We start from the raw sequence: 20,995 nt of genomic DNA, 5'->3' as shown, positions 1-20,995 counted from the left end.
TTCTCACAACTCCTCCAGAATCTTCCCTTTATCCATTTAAAAAGCCATTCCAACATGTTTGGTATTTGCAAACTGTAGCAGCAGCACCCCACTCTCTGGTACCAAAATCTGTTCTAGTTTGCTAGCTGCTGGAATGCAATATACCAGAAACGGAATGGCTTTTAACAAGGGGAATTTAATAAGTTGCAAGTTTACAGTTCTAAGGCCGAGAATTAAAACAAGTCTTTAGAAATAAAGTCCAATCAAAGGCATCCAGGGAAAGATACCTTGGTTCAAGAAGGCCGATGAAGTTCAGGGTTTCTCTCTCATCTGGAAAGGCACATGGCGAACACAGTCAGGGCTTCTCTCTCAGCTGGAAGGGCACATGGCAAATATGGCATCATCTGCTAGCTTACTCTCCTGGCTTCTGGTTTCATGAAGCTCCCCGGGAGGCATTTTCCTTCTTCATCTCCAATGGACTCTCCACTTCGTGGTGCTGCAGCATTCTCTGCTCTCTCTGAGTCTCTCTGAGTCTCTCTCTTTCTCCAAAATATTTCCTCTTTTATAGGACTCCAGTAAACCAATCAAGACCCACTCAAATGGGTGGAGACATGTCATCCCCTAATCCAGTTTAACAACCGTTCTTAACTAAATCACATCAACTAGGGAGATGATCTCATTACAGTTTCAAATATACAGTACTGAGTAGGGATTATTCTACCTTTAAGTAATGAGATTTATATTAAAACATGGCTTTCTTAGGGGGCATACTTCCTTTCAAACCAGCACAAATGGCAACGATATTTCAAAAGACACAGAAACTAGCTTAAAGGGCCTTCCAACTGGCCAAATCTCAGATTACTTCAACCTTAAAACAAATAATACTAGCAAAAGATTATCCTCTAGTGACTAAAATAGAAAGCCTTCAGTCCATACTGAAATCAATCAGTGAATGAATAAACTGAAATTTGATGAAGAACAAGAAGTTTATAGCATCTCAAAGTACCACCTCACAAAATACTAATTCATTACAAAGACAAATGGCCTGAATCTAATTATAAAGAAACACTAGACAAATACAAATTGAGAGGCATTTTACAAGATAACTGACCTGTACCCTTCAAAAATGCCAGGGTTGTAAAAGGAAAGATTGAAGAGTTGTTTAAATTGAAGGAAGTTTAGGAGACATGACCATTAAATGAACTGGATTTCTTTGGTATCAAGGACATTATTGGGAAGATTGGCAAAACATGAGTGGATCTGAGAATTAGATGATAAAAATGTTTGAATATTTATATCCTGATTTTGATGGTTGTCTTGTGGTTTAGTAGGAAAATGTTCTTACTTGTAGAAAATACTACTAAAATATTAGAGAATGAGGGGTGTCAAGTAGGCTAGCTACTCTCAAATGGTTTTGTCGGGAAGGGAAATTCCTTGCACAGTTTTTTCATCAGTTTGTAATTGTTTCAATTTTTTAGAATTATCTAAAAGCATTGTTTTGGTTTACTAAAGCTACCAGAATGCAATATTGCAGAAATGGGTTGGCTTTTACAAAGGGGGTTTATTAGGTACAAATTTAGATTTCTAAGGCCATGAAAATGTCCAAATTAAGGCATCAACAAGAGGATTCCTTCACTCAAGAAGGGCCGATTGTGTCTGGGTTCCTCTGTCATAGAGGGCACGTGGCAATGTCTGCTTTCCTTCTGTCCCTGCTTCTGGGTTCAAACACATCTCTCTGCATCTCCAAGCATGTCTGATGTCTGCTCTCTGTGTTGGCTCATTTAAGGACTGCAGTAAACTAATTAAGACCCACCTTGAATGGGCAGGGTCACATTTACATGGAAGCTATGTAAAAGAATGTCATCATGGTATTATTTAAATAGCTAAAATCTGAAACCACCTAAATATTCAATAGAAGGTAAGGGATTATGTCATTTATGGTATATATGAATAATAGACTACTGGTCAAGGAAAGGCTGTCCAAAAATTACAACCAGTAGGCAGTTTTTTACATAACTGTTTTAAAATGTTACACCTAGATCTCTATGTTCTTATCACTAAAGAGAAAAAGGTGACTTGCTTAAGTACTTTTCTACTCAAACCAGTTTCTCTATTTATGCTAACACCCAAAAAAATGAAAGTAAAATGAACCAGTATTGAAACACCGTTAGAACATATGGACATCTGGAAAATGGCAAGGACTTCCAATTTTATACAATACTCAGTAAAGGGTATAGGGAAAACTGGCTGGCTATTTTCCAGAATAAATTCCAGGTACTTCAAAGATGAAACCATAAAGTATTGGAACAGTACATGAAAAAATTGTTTTTTTAGTTTTGGAATAGGAAAAGCAATTCTAAAAAAGACCCAAATCCCCAAAAACCATAAATGCAAAAGATTGATGAAGGTGATATCATAAACATTAGAATTTATCCGTGGAGAAGAAAATGCCTTGCACAAAGACATAAGTATGCAAGTGACAAAAAAAGAAAAGAAAGGTTTACTATATATAGCAAAAATATAATTTATTTAATCTCAAAAGAGCTCTTATAAATCAAATGAAAAAGATCATCCACCCAATAGAAAAATGGATAAAGGAACACAAATAAAAGTAGTTTGCAGAAAAAGAAATGCAAAGGCTTGCAAATATAAAAAAAAAAGTTTACCCTCATTTTTTTAAAGAAATGCAAATTAAATGAGCTATCACTTTTCACATAATATATTATTGAGGGGTGGAGGAAAAGATACTTTCTACACTTTTTAATGATGTTTTGTAGGGTTTTTTTTGTTTGCTTTTACTTTTCGTAGAGCAAGCAGGTAGAAAATTTATTAAGTATACATAGAGGGGACGAGCATGTGGGCAATCTCGCAACGAAATAGAAGCAAGAAGTGAGAGGCCCTAGCACTGTGGCACAATCTGCTTTTATAGATTTTTATTCCTTTAGTAATTTTTATTAACTATTTTACTACCCTCCCCTTTCTCCTCTTTTGTTGATGCTTGATTGTAGATGATTCATTCAAGTGGGGTCGGTTGGTGCCAGCTTCTGTTGATTGCTGCTCTTTTCAAAAATATCTTTCTCCTTGCGGCCCGACCACTTCTTGGAATTTGCCCTTGGTTCCTCATCCAGCCACTGACCTAATTCTAACCCTGCCTCAACTTCCCCCTCTGAGAGTTCTAGCTACCCCTAATCTAAAGGGAATTTGGGCAAAGGTCCATCTTCTGTAATTCCTTCAAGCTGTTGGTGGATGGCAGGCCCTACTTGCAGGAGTACGGAGGTCTCTAGCTATGCTATTGAGGGTGGCTGGGTGAGTATGGGGAATGGGAGCACAGCTTCCAGCGAGGAGAAGTTTGTTCTGAAAGGCTTCTAATCTGGAAGAAACAAAATGGGTGAAAAATTTTAGTATACATGGTCTAAAGAGAAGCAGGAGCAAGACAGCCCTCAGAGTATTCTTTAGAATTTTCAGGAACACTCCTATTTGGGGCATACTGTGGCAGTTTGCAATATTTGGCTGAAATTTGCATAAGAGCAACTTTTAGAATGACTTCTCAACTCTATTTGAAATATCTTAGCCACTGAAACTATTTCCCTTTTTTTTTGCCAAATAATCCTATGATGCAAGGGCCAGGCTCATCTTTGGGAGTCATGTCTCCCATTCCTAGGAAGACTTATATCCCTGGAAGTCATGTCCCATGGAGGGGGGAAGGTAGCGAATTTATCTGTAGAGTTTGACTTAGAGAGAAACTACATTTGAGCAACAAAAGAGATTCTCTCGGGGTGGCTCTTAGGCATTAATTAATGGCATTAATGGCTTAGCTTTGCCATTGCAGAAATAAATTTTGTAAGGGCACGCCTCAAAATTGAGAGCTTGGCTTATTAAACTGGAAGCTCCTATTGCTTAAGAAAATAGCAGAAACAGGACTGATTGTAAAACTCCAGAAATGGATAGCACAATACTACCTGATCATAGCACAATAATGTAAGTACACTGAATGAAGCTGAACGTAAGAATGAAAGAGGGAGGAGGGCTGGGGACACATATGAAACTAGAAGGCAAAATAGATGATAAAGACTGATGGTATAATCTAGGAATGCCTCGAGTGTACAACGATAGTGACTAAATGTAAAAATTAAGTGTTTTTGCATGAGGAAGAACAAAGGAATGTCAGTATTGTAGGGTGATGAAAATAGATGGTCATTCATATTTTGAAACTTCAACTTCTGTGTGACACTAAAGCAAAAAATGTTTATTTGGTACAAAATTTATATTTTGACTAGTGCATTTCTCATATAACTTATATGGACAGGTTAATTGAACACCATAAGTACATGCAACCTTGAATAGGGCATGAGATTTTGTAGGTTTGTCCAGTGTGATGCCCCGATAAATCCCAGAGTGATTTGAACAGTGAATAAAGAAGTAAATGCAACATCCCCTTGGGGGAATGGCAAAAAAGTGGGAAAATTCAACTTCCTCATTTGGAGAATTCCTGGTATTCTCACAAGCTGTGGGGACAAATCAATAGGCTGAGCTCTCAATCTTGGGGTTTGTTTATATGAAACTTATCCGTGCAAAGGATAGACCAAGCCTACTTAAAATTAGGTCTATAAGTCACTCCCAGAGAACCTCTTTTGTTGCTCAGATGTGGCCTCTCTCTCTTTCTCTCTCTCAGCCTACATGACAAGTGAACTCACTGCCTTCCCCCTCTCTATGTAGGACATGACTGCCGGGGGGTAAACCTCCCTGGCAACGTGGGACAGAGATCCTAGAATGAGCTGGGACTCAGCATTAAGGGATTGAGGAAACCTTCTTGACTGAAAGGGGGAAAAGAGAAATGAGACGAAATAAAGTGTCAGTGGCTGAGATATTTCAAACAGAGTCAAGAGACTATCCTAGAGGTTATTCGTACACATTATATAGATATCCCCTTTTTAATTTAAATTGTATTAGAAAGTGTGCTGGTTTGAAAGGATGTATGTACCCTTGAAAAGCCATGTTTTAATCCTAATCCCATTTTGTGAAGGCAGCCATTTCTTATGTGATTTGATCAAGAGTGGTTGTTAAACTGGATTAGCTGAAGGCATGTCTCCACCCATTTGGGTGGGTCTTGATTAGTTTCTGGAGTCCTATAAAAGAGGAAACATTTTGGAGAATGAGAGATCTGAGAGAGAGATTTAGAGAGAGCAGAGAAGAACGAAATAGCCACGAGAAACAGAAATCCACTAACTATTGACCTTTGGAGATGAAGAAGCAAAACACCTCCCAGGGAGCTTCATGAAACAAGAAGCCAGGAGAGAAAGCTAGCAGATGACGCCGTGCTCGCCATGTACCCTTCCAGATGAGAGAGAGAGAAGCCTTGACTGTGTTCGCCATGTGCCTTCTCACTTGAGAGAGAAACCCTGAACTTCATTGGCCTTTTTGATCCAAGGTATCTTTTCCTGGATGCCTTTGATTGGACATTTCTATAGACTTGCTTTAATTGGGACATTATCTCAACCTTAGAACTGTAAACTAGCAACTCATTAAATTCCCCTTTTTAGAAGCCATTCTGTTTCTGGTACTGCATTCTGGCAGCTAGCAAACTAGAACAGAAGGGCTAGAGGGAAGGGCCTGAAACTGTAGAGCTGAGTTCCAGTAGCCGTGTTTCTTGAAGATGATTGTACAATGATATAGCTTTCACAATGTGACTGTGTGATTGTGAAAAAGAAAAAAAGAAAAAGCAGGAATTCCCCAGGTGGGGCTGTTTAATAGTTTCACATTTTTCTCTACTCGTTTAAGGGTCTTTGCAAAATTTTTTTTGTCTCTCTTGATAAAATACTCTGGCTCTTCTTTGTCTCACACAGAAGTTAAAATTTTAGAATATAGGCAATATCATCCTTTATCACGTATTCTGATTTACCTTAGTCCGCACTAGATATGATCAATCACATATTGCTGTATGGAGTAATGGTGATTTTCAGAGCGGAGAACTTTAACTCTGTTCAATTCAAGTGTTACACAGATAATTAAAATTTTAGGGAACTACTAGGTTATACAAAGAGAAAAGCATCTTAGAATTTAGAAATAACAGTTAAAGCTCAGGAGTAAATGTGACTGCTGTAAAAGTTATAATTTAAGCTTTAAATTTTTATAAGCATTTTTAAATTAAACTTTTTCAGAAATAAGAACATCTGATGGTTGTTTTATATTGGGATTATCAACTACAAACCATAGCAGAAGTTTTGTCTTGTTTCACTTCTACATATTTACTAGGCTTTGTTAATTAACAGGTTTATATTCATCTTGCTTCTTTCTTAAAATATTTTTGTTGAAGATGAAGTTTTGACTTATAGCTGACTACATATGCTTTTAGAGAAGCCTTAGAGTAAAGTAGTGTAACTAACAAGGAAATTTGATTGTTTCTATGATCTGTAACTTTTTTCTAAGAATAATTAAAGCTATGTAAAATTACATCTTTTTATTAGAGTCTTATACACTACTGCTGGGTGTATAATTGCTCTAGTCTCTTTAAAAGGCATTTGGCATAATGGATGGAGGTGGCCTAAGGGTATATCAGTTGAGAAATGGGAGGGGGAACTCTGGTATATACATAATGATGGACTACTGAGGGGCTGCAAGAAGGAATTAATTTGTAAAGCATGCAACTAGGTGAATGAACCTTGAGGACAGTATGTTGAATGAAATGTCAGAAACAAAAAGACAAATATTATCATACTACACTCATATGGACTAACTATAATATACAAAGTCGAGAGCATGGGTTATCAAGTTGGGGTCTATTGTAAAGGTTACTAGTTTGTAAACTCTTACAGCAGTCATTTCTATTCCAGAGTTGTGACTGTTATTTCTAAATTCTGAAATGCTGAGCTATTTGTTTATAACCTGGTCATTCCCTGAAACTTTGGGTGTTTGTGTGACATCTGAGACTCAGAGTTAGAGCTCTGAATCTATGAAAGTCAACATTACCCCAAATAGCAGCTGTTTAAAAAGTTGAAAAAGTGATCAGACTTCAGCTAGAGATATGAATGAAGCTGATCTGGACACGACTAAGGTAAATCAGGATACAGGGTAAAGGATGATATTGACTATTTTAACACTTCAACTTCTGTGTGAGGTCAAAGGAAGGGATGTTTACCTGGTACAAAATTTATATTTTCTGTAGTACACTATTTAACTTGTATGTTCACTTTATTCAAACACCATAATTACATGGAATCTTAAATAGGGAGTGAGATCTTTTTTGTTTGTACAGGTTAGTGTGATACCCCAGAGTAATTTGGGAAGAGAACAAAAAAGTATTTACAAAGTCACCTTGGGGGACTTGGAAGAAAGGAGGAAATATCAAACTTCCTCATCTGGAGAATTCCTGGTATTCTTGCAAGCAGTGGGGACAATCAATTCAGTAGGCTGATCCCTCATACTTTTTTTTCAATCTATCCAATTTATTTTACCCTTAGTCCTCCCTATTATTTATTTATTTATTTATCTTTTTTTTTTTTTACTTATCTGTCCATATCCTGGATTAAAGGAGCACCAGACACAAGATTTTCAAATCACACAGTCACATTGTAGAAGTTTTATCTTTGTACAATCATCTTCAAGAACCAAGGCTACTGGAACACAACTCAACAGTTTCAGGTACTTCCCTCCAGCCACTCCAGTACAACATAAACTAAAAAGAGATATCTGTATAATGCATAAGAATGAGCCCTCACTCTTTTTTAAAAAAAAAAAACAAAAAAACATGGAACGCTTCACGAATTTGTGTGTCATCCTTGTGCAGGGGCCATGCTAATCTTCTCTGTATCGTTCCAATTTCAGTATATGTGCTGCCAAAGCGAGCACGAGCCCTCACTCTTGGGGTTCACCCATGTGAAGCTTATTCCTGCAAAGGAGAAGCTAAGCCTACCGATAATTATACCTAAGAGTCACCCCCGGAGAACCTCTTTTGTTGCTCAGATGTGGCCTCTCTCGCTAAGCCAACTCAGCAGGTGAATTCACTGTCCTCCCCCCTACATGGGACATGACTCCTAGGGGTATAAACCTCCCTAGCAACATGGGACCTGACTCCCAGAGATAAGCCAGGCATGGTACCATGGAAATGAGAAAATCTTCTCAACCAAAAGGGGAAAGAGAGAAATGAAACAAAATAAAGTCTAAGTGGCTGAGAGATTTCAAATGGATTTGAGAGGTTATCCTGGAGATTATTCTTATGCATTATATAGAAGTCCTTTTTCAGTTTATGGTGTATTGGAGTGTTTAGAGGAAGGTACCTGAAACTGTTGAGGTATGTTCCAGTAGCCTTGATCTTGAAGACTGTATAACTATATAGCCTTTACAATGTGACCATGTGATTATGAAAACATTGTATCTGATGCTCCTTTCATCCAGGGTATGGACAGATGAGTAAAAAAAACAATAAGGATCAAAAAAATAAATAATAGGGGGAGATAAAGGGTAAAGACTGAGTAGATTGAATACTGTCGGTCAATGAGAGGGAGGGGAATGGGATGTATGAGTTCTATTTTTTTAATATCTTTTTATGGAGTAATGTAAATGTTCAAAAAATGATTATGATGAAGAACACACAACTATGTGATGATATTGTGAACCACTGATTGTATGGTATGTGAAGATATCTCAATAAAAATTTTAAACTGTTGTACTCGATTTATCATCTGTGTCCTCTACACACTCAGTTGCTGCTACTAGATAGATAAAAAAATAAGATTCATGTATTTGGGCCACCCAGTTTTTTAGTAGTTAGCAGGGATAAGCTCACGTTGAGGGTTTTCTGCATGTAAGTTTCACTATGTATTAGCAGAATTGGGTTTTCGGGGGAGAGAGAATGCCTTGGTATTTCAGAGGTCAATACATGTCTTGTCTTAATTTAACTATCTAATAAAATAATTATTTTATTTAAAAAAGGCATTTGGAAATAAATTTTTAAGGGCTATAACTGACCTAGCAATTTCACCATTAGGAATTTTTTTCTATAAATTCATTTAGATATGTGTACAAACAATATTTTTAAATGCACGATCACTGCAGCATTGTTTAAAATAGTAAAAAAAAAAAAAAAAGCAAAAAATAAAAATTAAAAAACCCAAAAACCTAGAAACAACTCAAACTGTCTATCAAAAGGAAAGTAAATCATGACACAAATTAACTTGATACATTTATATTAACATGACATTTGTACAAAGGAATACTATAGAATCATTAAAAAGAATTAGGTAGCCCCATCTATGCTGGTGAAAGATCTCCAAAATAGTATTATGTAAAGAAAAAAAAATGGAGCCGAACCCTGTGTAGTATGGTCCTATTTGTTAGGGGAAGAAAGGATATATTTGCACATGTACTTATATATAATGGAAATTTTCTGTAAGGACACAAAAGAATCTGTTAATAGTGGATGCCTCTGGGGAGGACTTCTGAGAAGTCTGGAGGTACAGTTTCTTTTTCATTATGTAGCCTTTCGTACTGTTTGAATTTTTAATTACACATACAACTTTTTCAATGAAAAACAACATCAACATGGGAATGTTAAATGGTGTGGCAACTTTGGAAAACAGTCTTTCAGTTCTCCAAGGGTAATCATAGTTACCATATGACCCAGAAATCCCACTCCTAGGTATATATCCAAAAGAAATGAAAAGATATATCCCTACAAGAACTTGTACACACACACACAAAGAACTTGTACAGAAATATTCATAGGATCACTATCCACAATAGCCAAAGAGTTGAAACAATCCAAATGTCCATCAAATAGTGAATGGATAAACAAAATGTGATATATCTATACAATGAAATATTATTCATCCACAAAAAAGGAATGAAATGCTGATACATACTACAGCATTGGATGAAACTTGAAAACATTATGCTTGGTGAAAGAAGTCACAAAAGACCATATATTACATGATTCCATTTATATGAAATGTCCAGAATAGGCAAGTCTATAGAGACAGAGATTAGATTAGTGGTTGATTACAGATGGAGAGGATGGGGACATAGGAAGATAATAGGGGAAAGATGTGGATTTTCTTTTGGAGGTGATGAAAATGTTCTAAAACTGCGCTGATGGTTGCACATATCTATGCGTATGCTAGAAACCACTGAATCATACATTTTAAACGGATGAATTGTTTGGTATGAAATTATACCTCAAAAAAGCTGTTATAAATAACATCATCAACAAAGAAATTTAAGGAAAACTAAAATAGCCAAGACAATTTTAAAGAAGAACAAAACTAGAGATTTATACTACACATATCAAGATTCATATCATGATTGAATAGGTAAGACAATATGGCACTGGCACAAGGATAGACCAATAGACTAGTGGAATAGATTAGAGAGTCTGAAAACAAACCCATAAACATTTGGTCCCCTGATTTATAACAAAGGTGACAATGCAGTACGATGGATAAAAGGATCTTTTTAATAAATGGTGCTGGGTCAATTGACTATCCACATGGAGAAAACTGTCTTGACTTATACCTCACACCATAAATAAAATAATGTACATTAGATGGATTATAGAACTGATTAAAAACTTTAGATAAAATTTAGGAGAATATATTCATAACATTGGAATAGGCAAAGATTTCTTAAGACACAAAAAACAAACTATAAAGGAAAAAATGGTAAATTGTACTACATTAAAATTAGCAACATGAACTTCCTGGAAGATGGCGGCTTAGTAAGACGCGCGGATCTTAGTTTCTTCTCCAGGACACCTACTAGGGGAGTAGAAACGATACAGAAAGCGCCCAAAGCCACAACAGAGATAAAAAAGACAGCGTACCCCATCCTGGAACGGCTGGCTGGCTGAGAGAAGCAGCTCGGGTGAGATCGCCGAGGCGCGCGGGCCTTACCGGGTGGGGTGGCAAGCGGCCGGAGTTACTCCCTTCCCCCTTCCCGGGCCGGCTGGGAGAATTGGAGAGGCGGTCCCCTGAAACCAAGACGGCTGGCGCCCACACCACGCGCAGCCCCCAGACCAACTGAGAGAATTGGATCGGAAACCCCCAGCCCGCGGAGAATGGTGACGGGTGGGGGAGGCCCCTTCCAAACCCGTGACTCCCGGGGAACGTGCACTCTCTCGGGCGGGCCGCTGCCGCTGGCGCCCTCCCGCCACGCTTGTTGCCCAGGGCCGACTAGGAAATTCGGACGGGCTCTTTCCCTGGCTGCGGCGACCAGCAACCCTCCCTGCGTTCGGACCGAGGGCCGGCTCAAGCCGCTTCGGCTAGCGAACCCCCAGGACGGCGAGAGTTTTCCAAAGTTTAAGGTCCCACAGCACCTTTTACTGGTGGGACCCGCAGACAAACGTGTGCCACGAGCGCCACCTACTGGGCAGGATAAGAAAAACAGAACCCAGAGATTTCACAGAAAAATATTACAACCTTGCTGGGTCCAACACCAAGAGAAATCTGAATAAATGCCCAGACGCCAGCAGCAGAAGATAACTGTCCACGCTCAAAAGATTGAGAATATGGCTCAGTCAAAGGAACAAACCAATAGCTCAAATGAGACACAAGAGCTGAGACAACTAATGCTGAATATACGTACAGAAATGGAAAACCTCTTCAAAAATGAAATCGATAAATTGAGGGAGGACATGAAGAGGACATGGGCTGAACATAAAGAAGAAATAGAAAAACTGAAAAAACAAATCGCAGAACTTATGGAAGTGAAGGATAAAGTAGCAAACATAGAAAAAATAATGGATAGCTACAATGATAGATTTAAAGAGACAGAAGATAGAATTAGTGATTTGGAGGATGGAACATCTGAATTCCAAAAAGAAACAGAAACTATAGGGAAAAGAATGGAAAAGTTTGAACAGGGTATCAGGGAACTCAAGGACAATATGAACCGCACAAATATACGTGTTGTGGGTGTCCCAGAAGGAGAAGAGAAGGGAAAAGGAGGAGAAAAACTAATGGAAGAAATTATCACTGAAAATTTCCCAACTCTTATGAAAGACCTAAAATTACAGATCCAAGAAGTGCAGCGCACCCCAAAGAGATTAGACCCAAATAGGCGTTCTCCAAGACACTTACTAGTTAGAATGTCAGAGGTCAAAGAGAAAGAGAAGATCTTGAAAGCAGCAAGAGAAAAACAATCCATTACATACAAGGGAAACCCAATAAGATTTTGTGTAGATTTCTCAGCAGAAACCATGGAAGCTAGAAGACAGTGGGATGATATATTTAAAATACTAAAAGAGAAAAACTGCCAACCAAGACTCCTATATCCAGCAAAATTATCCTTCAAAAATGAGAGAGAAATTAAAACATTCTCAGACAAAAAGTCACTGAAAGAATTTGTGACCAAGAGACCAGCTCTGCAAGAAATACTAAAGGGAGCACTAGAGTCAGAACCGAAAAGACAGAAGAGAGAGATATGGAAAAGAGTGTAGAAAGAAGGAAAATCAGATATGATATATATAATACAAAAGGCAAAATGGTAGAGGAAAATATTATCCAAACAGTAATAACACTAAATGTCAATGGACTGAATTCCCCAATCAAAAGACATAGATTGGCAGAATGGATTAAAAAACAGGATCCTTCGATATGCTGTCTACAGGAAACACATCTTAGACCCAAAGATAAACATAGGTTGAAAGTGAAAGGTTGGGAAAAGATATTTCATGCAAATAACAACCAGAAAAGAGCAGGAGTGGCTATACTAATATCCAACAAATTAGACTTCAAATGTAAAACAGTTAAAAGAGACAAAGAAGGACACTATATACTAATAAAAGGAACAATTAAACAAGAAGACATAACAATCATAAATATTTACGCACCGAATCAGAATGCCCCAAAATACGTGAGGAATATACTGCAAACATTGAAAAGGGAAATAGACTCATATACCATAATAGTTGGAGACTTCAACTCACCACTCTCATCAAGGGACAGAACATCTAGACAGAGGATCAACAAAGAAATAGAGAATCTGAATATTACTATAAATGAACTAGGCTTAATAGACATTTATAGGACATTACATCCCACAACAGCAGGATACACCTTTTTCTCAAGTGCTCATGGATCATTCTCAAAGATAGACCACATGCTGGGTCACAAAGCAAGTCTTAACAAATTTAAAAAGATTGAAATCTTACACAACACTTTCTCGGACCATAAAGGAATGATGTTGGAAATCAATAATAGGCAGAGTGCCAGAAATTTCACAAATACGTGGAGGCTCAACAACACACTCCTAAACAACGACTGGGTCAAAGAAGAAATTGCAAGGGAAATTAGCAAATACCTCGAGGCGAATGAAAATGAAAACACAACATATCAAAACTTATGGGACACAGCAAAGGCAGTGCTAAGAGGGAAATTTATTGCTCTAAATGCCTATATCAGAAAAGAAGAAAAGGCAAAAATTCAGGAATTAACTATCCATTTGGAAGAACTGGAGAAAGAACAGCAAGCTAACCCCAAAGCAAGCAAAAGGAAAGAAATAACAAAGATTAGAGCACAAATAAATGAAATTGAAAACATGAAAACAATAGAGAATATCAATAAGGCCAGAAGTTGGTTCTATGAGAAAATCAATAAGATTGATGGGCCCTTAGCAAGATTGACAAAAAGAAGAAGAGAGAGGATGCAAATAAATAAGATCAGAAATGGAAGAGGAGACATAACTACTGACCTCACAGAAATAAAGGAGGTAATAACAGGATACTATGAACAACTTCACGCTAATAAATACAACAATTTAGAGGAAATGGACGGGTTCCTGGAAAGACATGAACAACCAACTTTGACTCAAGAAGACATAGATGACCTCAACAAACCAATCACAAGTAAAGAAATTGAATTAGTCATTCAAAAGCTTCCTAAAAAGAAAAGTCCAGGACCAGATGGCTTCACATGTGAATTCTACCAAACGTTCCAGAAAGAATTAGTACCAATTCTCTTCAAACTCTTCAAAAAAATCGAAGTGGAGGGAAAACTACCTAATTCATTCTATGAAGCCAACATCACCCTCATACCAAAACCAGGCAAAGATATTACAAAAAAAGAAAACTACAGACCAATCTCTCTAATGAATACAGATGCAAAAATCCTCAATAAAATTCTAGCAAATCGTATCCAACAACACATTAAAAGAATTATACATCATGACCAAGTAGGATTCATCCCAGGTATGCAAGGATGGTTCAACATAAGAAAATCAATTAATGTAATACACCATATCAACAAATCAAAGCAGAAAAATCACATGATCATCTCAATTGATGCAGAGAAGGCATTCGACAAGATTCAACATCCTTTCCTGTTGAAAACACTTCAAAAGATAGGAATACAAGGGAACTTCCTTAAAATGATAGAGGGAATATATGAAAAACCCACAGCTAATATCATCCTCAATGGGGAAAAATTGAAAACTTTCCCCCTAAGATCAGGAACAAGACAAGGATGTCCACTATCACCACTATTATTCAACATTGTGTTGGAGGTTCTAGCCAGAGCAATTAGACAAGAAAAAGAAATACAAGGCATCAAAATTGGAAAGGAAGAAGTAAAACTATCACTGTTTGCAGACGATATGATACTATACGTCGAAAACCCGGAAAAATCCACAACAAAACTACTAGAGCTAATAAATGAGTACAGCAAAGTAGCAGGTTACAAGATCAACATTCAAAAATCTGTAGCATTTCTATACACTAGTAAGGAACAAGCTGAGGGGGAAATCAAGAAACGAATCCCATTCACAATTGCAACTAAAAGAATAAAATACCTAGGAATAAATTTAACTAAAGAGACAAAAAACCTATATAAAGAAAACTACAAAAAACTGCTAAAAGAAATCACAGAAGACCTAAACAGATGGAAGGGCATACCGTGTTCATGGATTGGAAGACTAAATATAGTTAAGATGTCAATCCTACCTAAATTGATTTACAGATTCAATGCAATACCAATCAAAATCCCAACAACTTATTTTTCAGAAATAGAAAAACCAATAAGCAAATTTATCTGGAAGGGCAGGGTGCCCCGAATTGCTAAAAACATCTTGAGGAAAAAAAACGAAGCTGGAGGTCTCGCGCTGCCTGACTTTAAGGCATATTATGAAGCCACAGTGGTCAAAACAGCATGGTATTGGCATAAAGATAGATATATCGACCAATGGAATCGAATAGAGTGCTCAGATATAGACCCTCTCATCTATGGACATTTGATCTTTGATAAGGCAGTCAAGCCAACTCACCTGGGACAGAGCAGTCTCTTCAATAAATGGTGCCTAGAGAACTGGATATCCATATGCAAAAGAATGAAAGAAGACCCATCTCTCACACCCTATACAAAAGTTAACTCAAAATGGATCAAAGATCTAAACATTAGGTCTAAGACCATAAAACAGTTAGAGGAAAATGTTGGGAGATATCTTATGGATCTTACAACTGGAGGCGGTTTTATGGACCTTAAACCTAAAGCAAGAGCACTGAAGAAGGAAATAAATAAATGGGAACTCCTCAAAATTAAACACTTTTGTGCATCAAAGAACTTCATCAAGAAAGTAGAAAGACAGCCTTCACAATGGGAGACAATATTTGGAAATGATATATCAGATAAAGGTCTAGTATCCAGAATTTATAAAGAGATTGTTCATCTCAACAACAAAAAGACAGCCAACCCAATTACAAAATGGGAAAAAGACTTGAACAGACACCTCTCAGAAGAGGAAATACGGATGGCCAAGAGGCACATGAAGAGATGCTCAATGTCCCTGGCCATTAGAGAAATGCAAATCAAAACCACAATGAGATATCATCTCACACCCACCAGAATGGCCATTATCAACAAAACAGAAAATGACAAGTGCTGGAGAGGATGCGGAGAAAGAGGCACACTTATCCACTGTTGGTGGGAATGTCAAAGGGTGCAACCACTGTGGAAGGCAGTTTGGCGGTTCCTCAAAAAGCTGAATATAGAACTGCCATACGACCCAGCAATACCATTGCTAGGTATCTACTCAAAGGACTTAAGGGCAAAGACACAAACGGACATTTGCACACCAATGTTTATAGCAGCATTATTTACAATTGCAAAGAGATGGAAACAGCCAAAATCTCCATCAACAGAAGAGTGGCTAAACAAACTGTGGTATATACATACGATGGAATATTATGCAGCTTTAAGACAAGATAAACTTATGAACCATGTAATAACATGGATGGACCTAGAGAATATTATGCTGAGTGAATCCAGCCAAAAACTAAAGGACAAATACTGTATGGTCCCACTGATGTGAACGGACATTCAAGAATAAACTTGAAATATGTCATTGGTAACAGAGTTCAGCAGGAGTTAGAAACAGGGTAAGACAATGGGTAATTGAAGCTGAAGGGATACAGACTGTGCAACAGGACTAGATACAAAAACTCAAAAATGGACAGCACAATAATACCTAATTGTAAAGTAATCATGTTAAAACACTGAATGAAGCTGCATCTGAGCTATAGGTTTTTGTTTTGTTTTGTGTTGTTTTGTTTTGATTTTACTATTATTACTTTTATTTTTTTCTCTATATTAACATTCTATATCTTTTTCAGTTATGTTGCTAGTTCTTCTAAACCAATGCAAATGTACTAAGAAATGATGATCATGCATCTATGTGACGATGTTAAGAATTAATGATTGCATGTGTAGAATGGTATGATCTCTAAATGTTGGGTTAATTTCTTTTTTTCCGTTAATTAAAAAAAAAAAAAAAGAGAGAAGGGATAATTGGAGATGAAGGGATACAGACTGTACAACGGGACTGGATATAAAAACTCAGAAATGGACAGCACAATACTACCCAATTGTAATGCAATTATGTTAAAACACTGAATGAAGCTGCATGTGAGGTATAGGTTTTTTGTTTTTGTTTTTTTTGTTTTTTTTCTTTCTATTATTGTTTTAATTCTTATTCTGTTGTCTTTTCATTTCTTTTTCTAAATCGATGCAAATGTACTAAGAAATGATGAATATGCAACTATGTGATGTTATTAAGAATTACTGATTGTACATGTAGATTGGAATGATTTCTAATTGTTTTGTTAATTCTTTTTTTAATTAATAAAAAAAAATCAAAAAAAAATCAAAAAAAAAAAATTAGCAACATGACTTTCAAAGATGATGAAAAGAGAGAAGACATTTTAAATTCATATTTCAAAAAAAACAGAACTCCTAAAAAGTAACAAAAATAAGACATTCAACAGGGAAATGGGCAAAAGACTTGAACAGGCTCTTCACAAAAGATATCCAAATGACCAATAAAAATATGAAAAGATGCTACACTTTCTTAGTTATTCGGAAAGTGCAAATTAAAATCAAAGCATGACACAACACCCACCATCCTGGCTACAATGAAAAAGATAATATTTACATATTGGTCAGGACGTGGAACAACAAGAACGCTCTTACACACTTAATGGTGAGAGTGTACACTTGTGCATCCAGTTTGGAAAACTGCTGGGCAGCATTTACTAAATAAAGCTGCATTTGCATCTCCCCTTTGACCCAGCAATTCTACTCCTAGTTATATACCCACAAAGATGGATTTATATGTTCACCAAAGACACATATGAGAATATTCATGGCAACTATTGTAACAGCTTTTGGGGAAACAATGCAAATGTCCATCAACAATAAAATGGTTACACAGTGGTATACTCATGCAGTGGAATACTGTATAGCACTGTCAAAAATAAACTACAACATGCAACAATGTGAATGAATCACACAAACATCTTGTTGCATTAAAGCAGCTAGACACAAGAGAGCAATACAATTTGATTTATTTTATATAAAATTCCAAAGCTGGTGTTCTAGTTTGCTAGCTGCTGGAATGCAATATACCAGAAACAGAATGTCTTTTAAAAAGGGGAATTTAATAAGTTGCTAGTTTACAGCTCTAAGGCCAAGAAAATGTCCCACTTACAACAAGTCTATAGAAATGTCTAATCTAAGGCATCCAGGGAAAGATACCTGGGTTCAAGAAGGCCGATGAAGTTCAGGGTTTCTCTCTCAAGTGGAAGGGCACATGGTGAACACAGGGTTTCTCTCTCATCTAGAAAGGCACACGGTGAACACAGTCAGGGTTCCTCTCTATCTGGAAGGGCACATGGCGAACACAGCATCATCTGCTAGCTTCTCCTGGGTTCCTGTTTCATGAAGCTCCCCGGGAGGCATTTTCCTTCTTCATCTCCAAAGGTCACTGGCTGGTAGACTCCGCTTCGTGATGCTACAGCATTCTCTTCTCTCTCTGAATCTCCATTCTCCAAAATGTTCCCTCTTTTATAGGACTCCAATAAACCAATCAAGACCCACCCAAATGGGTGGGGATATGTTGTCACCTAATCCAGTTTAACAACCACTCTTGACTAAATCACATCATCCAGGGAGATGATCTGATTACAGTCTCAAACATACAGTATTGAATAAGAATTATTCTACCTTTATGAGGTGGGATTTTGATTCAAGTAGGCTTTTCTAGGGGGCATACTTCCTTTCAAACCAACTTGTCCCTCTGTGTACTGTCTCTGGATAAATAGACCTTTGTAACTGGATCCTAGACTGCTAGCGAATATGAGGATTTTGCATTTAGAAAATGAGAGGCTGAGTTCATTTTAGAATTTTAGACCAAAGCGGTCATTAGGTCTAATCACCCCATTCTACAAAAATAGGAAAATGGAGGCTCAGAGTACTTAGTGGTGTTTTCTGAGGTCACGCAGCTATTTAGGGGCAGAATAGGGACTATAGGACATTGCCTGACTCCCAGACCAGTGATCTTTTAAAAATTCACTAGTCCCTTCCCCGTAGTAGATGAGTATAATTAGGTAAAACTAGCCGTCAAGTAGATTTGTTGAGCTGTGACATTTTCGAAAATCTCCATTTATAAAGGAACGAAAGATCCTGGTAATGCCATAATAAACAAGAATACCATTATTTTTCCTTTATCTACTTTCTTTTCCTCTAATTTTGATAGTCATCTTCAAGTTCAAGTGATGTCAAACCATATTTTGCCGAAGTTCTATAGGTTTAGATATATAATAATCCACGCTTCTCTTGAGTTCTATGCATTTAGGGCCAAATTTAGAAACTGACAAATCTTGATGCCCTTCAACCTTAGTTTATAAACTATACAAAATAAAAGTTATTTCATGAATGTCCATGATAGATACAGTTCAAATTTAGGAATTTATTTTAAGGAAATAATCAGAGATGTATAATTAGAAAGAAAGATTTTCTAGATGGGAGGAAAATCTTTCACTTTTTATTCTTGTTTGAATTTCCTGTCCATATGGTTGTACTATTTTATTTTACTTTATTCAAAAACATCAGTAGATGTTTTCTAGGTGGGGAGAGTATGGACAACTTTCGGTCTTCTTTGGAGTTCTCTGTGTTACAAAAGGTACCAAGTTACAGTGTCTTAAAAAATAACATCCCCAAATAGGGGATTTTATGATATATGTACTGGATGAAATTCAATGCATCTGCTAAAAATATAACTTTAAAAGAATACCTAATGGCATGGGAAAGTGTTCAGAAAATATTAAGTGAAAAAACTTCAAAAGAATAGGTACCTATGAGCACCATTTTATTATAAAAATAAGTATAACTGTGTATGACAGAGAGAGAGAGAAAACAGTAAGATAGGAAATACCTTACAATGCTAATAATGTTCATTTCTAAGAGGTGAGAAATGAGTGAGATCATTTTATTTTTTATTTTGTGTTTTTGATATTTTCCAGATTTTGTTGGTAAACATTTTGTGGTAGATTCAGTGGTCAACTTGGCCAGGTGAAGGTACCTAGTTCTGTTGCTGTGGACATGAGCCAATGATACGTGAACCTCATCTGTTGCTCATTACATCCGCAGTCAGCAAAGAGGCGTGCTTAATTGGCTGGTGCTTAAAGGAGAGAGCTCGAGGTAGCACAGCCCAAGCAGCATACCTCATCTAAGCAGTGGCAGCTCAGCCCAGGCCTTTGGAGATGCAGAAAGGAATCAGCCCAGGCCTTTGGAGATGCAGAAAGGAATCAGCCCAGGCCTTTGGAGATGCAGAAAGGAATCAGCCCAGGCCTTTGGAGATGCAGAAAGGAATCAGCCCGGGGGGAAAGTTGTTGGAACTCAGAGGCCTGGAGAGAAGGCCAGCAGAGATCACCCTGTGCCTTCCCATGTAAGAAAGAACCTCAGATGAAAGTTAGCTGCCTTTCCTCTGAAGAACTAACAAAATAAATCCCCTTTTCTTAAATGCCAATCTGTCTCTGGTGTGTTGCATTCCGGCAGCTAGCAAACTAGAACACATTTCTTAATTGCAAGTGCCTCAGGTATGGTCTCTTTTTTGTCTCTGCTTAGGTGACTTTAGTGCTAAATACCATCTCTATATTAATGGGCTCTCAAAGTTTTAACTGCTTGTCTCCTTGGTCTTTCTAAATGGATACATTAATGGACATCTGTGTTAGTTAGATTCAGTTGTCAACTTGGCCAGGTGAGCATACCTAATCTTGTTGCTATGGGCATAAGCCAACGGTACGTGAACCTCATCTGTTGCCAATTACATCTGCAGTTGGCTAGGAGGCGTGTCTGCTGCAATGAGTGACATTTGACTTAATTGGCTGGTGCTTAAATGAGAGAATGCAATGTAGCCCAGCCTAAGCAGCTTGGCATTCCTCATCTCAGCACTTGCAGTTCAGCCCAGGCCTTTGGAGATGCAGAAAGAAATCACCTCAGGGAAAGATGTTGGAACCCAGAGGCCTGGAGAGAAGACCAGCAGAGACCATCCTGTGCCTTCCATGTAAGAAACAACCTCAGTGGAAAGTTAGCTGCCTTTCCTCTGAAGAATTAACAAAATAAATCCCCTTTTATTAAAAGCCAATCCATCTCTGGTGTGTTGCATTCCGGCAGCTAGCAAACTAGAACAACATCTCAACTCAACCATATCTGCAACGGAGCACTCGAATCCACTCCTTCACCCACACTGCAGCCATCAT

General features: G+C 37.5%; 1 non-coding gene across 1 annotated transcript; it reads right to left on the bottom strand.

The window, feature by feature from the left end:
- Nucleotides 1-7,717: 7,717 nt before the first annotated feature.
- LOC143656693 (U6 spliceosomal RNA) lies at nucleotides 7,718-7,824 on the bottom strand. Its single transcript, XR_013162596.1, has one exon. It is a non-coding gene; the product is annotated as a U6 spliceosomal RNA (small nuclear RNA).
- Nucleotides 7,825-20,995: the final 13,171 nt, after the last annotated feature.

The sequence above is a fragment of the Tamandua tetradactyla genome, chromosome 14 (genome assembly GCF_023851605.1).
Source record: "Tamandua tetradactyla isolate mTamTet1 chromosome 14, mTamTet1.pri, whole genome shotgun sequence".
In the NCBI taxonomy this organism is placed as follows: Eukaryota; Metazoa; Chordata; class Mammalia; order Pilosa; family Myrmecophagidae; genus Tamandua; species Tamandua tetradactyla.
This window is presented reverse-complemented; position numbering and strand designations above follow the sequence as displayed.